Source organism: Microcaecilia unicolor, chromosome 2 (genome assembly GCF_901765095.1).
Source record: "Microcaecilia unicolor chromosome 2, aMicUni1.1, whole genome shotgun sequence".
Classification (NCBI taxonomy): domain Eukaryota; kingdom Metazoa; phylum Chordata; class Amphibia; order Gymnophiona; family Siphonopidae; genus Microcaecilia; species Microcaecilia unicolor.
Genome location: NC_044032.1, coordinates 159,871,458 through 159,877,457, shown reverse-complemented (window position 1 = coordinate 159,877,457; position 6,000 = coordinate 159,871,458).

The window sequence follows — 6,000 nt, the reverse complement described above, 5'->3', positions numbered from 1 at the left end:
TGCCAGCATCTATGCCAGCCTCAAATGTCATACCCAGCTCTATGACAGCACTAGGCAGGTACCTGGAGCAGTTTTTAGTGGGTACTGCAGTGCACTTCAGGCAGGCGGACCCAGGCCCACCCCCCCCCCCCCCCACCTGTTACAATTGTGGTGTAAATGGGAGCCCTCCAAAACCCACCAGAAACCCACTGTACCCACATGTAGGTGCCCCCCTTTACCCTTTAAGGGCTATGGTAGTGGTGCACAGTTGTGGAGAGTGGGTTTTGGGGGGGGGGGGGTTGAGGGGCTCAGCACACAAAGTAAGGGACCTATGTACCTGGGAGCTTTTTCTGAAGTCCACTGCAGTGCCCCCTAGGGTGCCTGGTTGGTGTCCTGGCATGTGAGGGGGACCAGTGCACTACAAATGCTGGCTCCTCCCACGACCAAATGCATTGGATTTGGCCGGGTTTGAGATGGCCGCCATTAGTTTCCATTATCGCCAGAAACCAATGTCGGACATCTCTAAGGCCGGCCCAAATGTTGTGATTTGGCTGGCCCTGACCGTATTATCGAAACGAAAGATGGTCGGCCATCTTGTTTCGGTAATATGGTCGGTATGCCGCTTTACGGGGCCGGCCTTAGAGATGGCCTGCCATATAGATGGCCGGCCCCGTTCATTTATGCCCCTCCAGATGACTACTGGAGTGATTAAGGCAAGAACCTCCCCCCTTACTATCCCGGTGGTCATTGATCCCATCCCAACCCTCAAAGATGTGAAAGAAATAGTACATACCAGTCTGTATGACAGTCCTATTAGAGCAGCAAGCAGGTACCTGAATAGCCTAGTGGTCGGTGGAGTGGGTTCTAGAAAAGGGGACCAGGTCCATATCCCACTCTGTTACATTTGTGGTTGTAATACATTGGATTGAGGGTCAGCTGGGGATGGAATGAGTGGAATGTTTTGGCTGTAATTATGTGTTGATATTCTCTATTATGGGAAACAGGCTAGTTGTTTAAGGGATGCCAGCACGTATTGGAAAGGCACCTTCAGCCTGTGCAGGTCTGGGGAGTTATTCTCTGTTATGGGAAACAGGCTGGTTGTTTAAGGGATGCCAGCTTGTGCAAGTCTGGGAAAGGCACCTTCAGCCTAGGCAGGTCTGGGGAGTTATGAGCTAGCTCATCTTCACACGCACAGTTGTTTGTTTCACACTATAAAAGAGGGGGAGCACGGGACTTTCTTTAGAAGCTTGCCTGAACATAGGGACGCCTTGTTCAGTGAAGGGTATTTCCCTGCAATCTCTGAGGAGAGCCAGTGCTTCCCTGGTGGTCTTCCCAGATGCTGACTGAATTGCGGGTGCTGTAAGTATCTTGGTGTATGTGTTCACATATGTATCACCAATAAAAGCGATATACCGCATATTGTGTCTGGTGGCTTTTGTGTTGTCATAAGCACAGCGCCCCCTACTGTTACAGTGGTGGAAAATGTAAGCCCTCCAAAACCCATCAAACACCTATTGGGCCTACATATAAGTGGCACCTGCAGGTATGAGGACTATTGTAGTGGTGTTCAGTTGCATAAGATTAGATTGTGATTGCTGCACTGCTCACTGGACTGTGACTTCCTTTTGATGAGATTTTAACTGTTTTTCAGTGGCATGACAGCGTGTACTTTTTCTTCAGTGATAACTCCTAATGAAGGTCTAATTGGCTGAAACATGGCCCATGTTGAGTTTTGCCTTCTTTACAATAAAGGACTCCTTAGCACCATTGACATTGTACGCTTTTTGGTCATATTCGCTGTGCTAAGATTTCATCCTTGCTGTCTGTGAAGACTTGACCTTGGTCTTCTGTTGTCTTGTCTGTCCGTTTTAAGATTATGACATATGATCACCCCATGCCCTGCTCTATTTTCATGCACAGATGTACTTCACCCCCTAAATAGAGGTTTTTATAGCCCAAATGCATGACCCTGTATTTTTTAGCATTAAATCTTAGTTACCAAATTCTGGACCATTCTTCAGGCTTTGCTAAGTTATCCTCAATTTATGCACATCAGAAGGGGTATCCACTCTATTGCAGATTTTGGTATCATCTGCAAAATGGCAAACCTTACAAGACAGCCCTTCCATAATATCACTTACAAAAAATTTAACGTGCTGGACCATGAGCCAAATCTTGTGGTACACCACTTGTAATACCTCTTTCTTCAGTGAGCTCCACTTACTACTATACTTTGTTACCTTCCACTCAACCAGTTTCTAACCCAGGGGCCCTTTTACTATGGTGCGTTGAAAAACGGGCTGCACTAATGTAGGAGCGTGTTTTGGGTGCGCACAGATCCTTTTTTCAGCGTGCCTGTAAAAAAGGCCTTTTTAACATTTTTGCTAAAAATGGAGGTGCAGCCATTGACTTAGCGGTAAGCTCTCACGCGATAACCGTGCTGTAATCGTTTACGTGCGTAAAATGACAATTAAAGTCTGGTTTCTGCCGCATGCTAGAAAATAAACATTATTTTCTGGTTCACGTAGTAGACATGTGGCAAAAATGAAATTACATAAGTACATAAGTATTGCCGTACTGGGAAAGACCAAAGGTCCATCGAGCCCAGCATCCTGTTTCCAACAGTGGCCAATCCAGGTCACAAATACCCAGCAAGATCCCAAAAATGTACAAAACTGTTTATACTGCTTATCCCAGAAATAGTGGATTTTCCCCAAGTCCATTTAATAATGGTCTATGGGCTTTTCCTTTAGGAAGCCGTCCAAACCTTTTTTAAACTCCGCTAAGCTAACCGCCTTTACCACATTCTCTGGCAACGAATTCCCGAGTTTAATTACACGTTGAGTGAAGAAACATTTTCTCTGATTCGTTTTACATTTACTACATTGTAGCTTCATTGCATGCCCCCTAGTCCTAGTATTTTTGGAAAGCGTGAACAGATGCTTCACATCTACCCGTTCAACTCCAATCATTATTTTTAGACCTCTATCATATCTCCCCTCACTAACATTTTCCTAATGCAGCAAAAAAAAGCCTAACATGGGACACACTAATGTGCTCTGCATTAGTTTTAGGATGTGCACACAATAATCATGCACTAATTATTTGTACTTTTTGAGGGTGCATGTCAGGGGCAAAGAAAAAGCATTCTTGTGCTAACCAATCAGTACATCTACATTACCAAGCTCACAGATACTGTGGGAGCCCCTACCAATTCCATAAAGTGGTGGTTAACTGCTCCTGTGATAATTTTAAAAATAGCTCTACACTAATGGCAACATTAACTTATACCTCTAAATAAAGAAAGGAAATTTCAAACTTAAAATATCTAATACCGCAATATTCTAAGAAGTTTGAAGCTAAGCAATCAGATTTAGTGTCACACTTCCAGTGTCCTACGAGTTTAAACAAAACAAACTCACAATAGGCCGGGACCAGTGATAGTACCTCACTCCCCAAATAAATAGGGTGTTGTTTTGAATACTGTGAGCATTTTCCCTATTGGTGGGCGTTTGAGGTCCCAATTAATTAAATAACTATTGTGAGTTTGTTTTGTTTAAACTCGTAGGACACTGGAAGTGTGACACTAAACCTGATTGCTTAGCTTCAAAACTTCTTAGAATATTGCAACATTAGCGTATAGAAATGAATTAAATAAATAGAAAATTGAGGGTTTTATGGCCACAGTAAAAAATGGCTTTCACGAGTTGGAAGGATGCGCTAAGGCTGTTTGTTACTGCAGCTTAATAAAAGGACCCCAATATTCGCTAGTTAATGCACATTGAATAGCAAAATTCTGTGTTATTTTACTGTACCATAAAACTGTATCAAGTGCTATATAACAAGATACAAAGAATGTAAATGCAAATGCATGCAAAGTACCTCCTTATTATGGGAATCAAATAATACAGCTTGTGTTAAACTTCAGCCGGCTGATATTTAAAACTATTTAACCAGCCAGGAATGGCTCCTGGCCAGTTAAAAGCTGGCTAAGCCAGGGGCATAGCTACGGGTGGGCCTGGGTGAGCCCAGGCCCACCCAATTTCAGCCCAGGCCCGCCCACCCAGCGCACACACAACTGCAGCCGCAGCCTAGCTGCCTAGCGTGATGGCAGAGAGACAGCACCCGACATGCGGCGCTGATCTCAGGCTCCGTCCAATTGCGTCCTCAGGCCCGCCCACCACCCAAGCGCGCACACACACACCGCATGCAGCAGAGCCTAGCACCCTAGCTTACATCGCGGGCACCCGCGCTCAGTGCAGGCTCAGAAGACATCATCAGCCCACGCCCACCTACCTTCGGGCTTAGAGAGAGGCAGCGCGTCGGTGGCGTCGTTGTTGTTGGTCGCACTGCATTCGCGGTAGCTGTATGACCTGTCCCATACGTGGCTGTGCACGGGGGCGTGCCTCAGCCTCGCTTTCGCTCGGCTCCGCTCGCTCGACGTGACGTGGTATCTGAGGGAGGGCAGGGTAAGGCTAAAGCTGCACATGGCCACATGCACATACGAAGGGTTCAGCCTGGCCCTGCTCTCCCTGGCCTGGAAACAGAAGAAAGAAGTCAAGTTCCTGTCTCCCGGCCCCAGGTAACTTACTGCCAAGCAGCAGCTGCCAGCCCAGTCCAGCAGCAGGTAATAACATGCTTTTTGGGGTTTTTTGCATCTTATTTTTAACATTATCATGGTAATTTGTTTTTAAAATTAAGCTAGCTGGGGCCTGGGGGGCACTATTAAAATTTATTGTTGTGGAATTTCTGGGTGGGGTAAGCACTTCACTGCCTAGGGCAAAAAATGTATATATTTAATGATTAAAATATACCTTTTTTTGCCCTGTAGTGGAGAGCCCATCCCCACCCAGAAGCCCACATATATATATATATATATATATATATATATATATATATATATATATATATATATATAGTGCCCGCCCATATTAGGTCTGGCTACGCCACTGGGCTAAGCACTAATATTCAGCATGAGATAGCTAGTTATCCCTACTTAGCAGCTAGCCTGGACACCAACTATGTCGAGCTACATAACTGGTTAGCGCTATATTCATTGGCTGACTGGTTAGGTTTAGCAGTCAGATAGACCTGTGAAAATATCAGATCTATCTTTGGGCACTATAACTTAGCCAGTCAGTTGATTAATATTGCTTAACCAGCTATATGTTTAGTGACCAAAAAAACCTGGAAATTCAATGCCAGTAGCCAGATACAGCCCTAGCATTAAATTTCTGGGTTCACCACCAACCATGGCAGTTTTGTTACATTTGTACACTGTGCTTTCCTACTCATGACAGGCTCAATGTGGCTTACATGGGGCAATGGAGGGTTAAGTGACTTGCCCAGAGTCATAAGGAGCTGCCTGTGCCTGAAGTGGGAATTGAACTCAGTTTCTCAGTTCCCCAGGACCAAAGTCCACCACCCTAACCACTAGGCCACTCCCTCACACAATCTAAATATTGGCCCCTACAATTTTCTTTTTTTTTTTTTGTAGAAATATACCCTCAGATTTCACTTGAGCTGTGTGTGCAATTCAGGTCATATTCTGTATTGCGTGTGTAATGTAATTAGCACTGGGTTACCACCATGCAAGCCATTTCTGGGGGGGGGGGGGGGGGGGTTCTTTTTCCCCCTGAAATGGTGCACGCTTGGGGCGGGATTACTGCCGATTGCCGTGTTGGGCTAGCGGTTGTCACGGAACAGCAAGCGGTAAGCCCGTGTTGGGCTTACTGCCGCTCTGTAAAAGGGCCCTTAGTGCAGGAGTTACAACTTATGGTGCTGGGTTACTGCAGGTTAGTGACTAGCTCAGTAAATTATGTAATATTTTACCACAGGTTTGTAACTTTCTCTTTAATCTGCCTTAGACAGATATGTAAATACACTTTATAATCGTTTTTTATTTGTTTTGTACATTGCATTTATTGTTTTTATAGGAAATAAATAAAAATCATCATTCAATCATACATAGAGGGGCATAATCGAACGTCGCCGGCCAAATAGATCGCCGGCGATCTATGT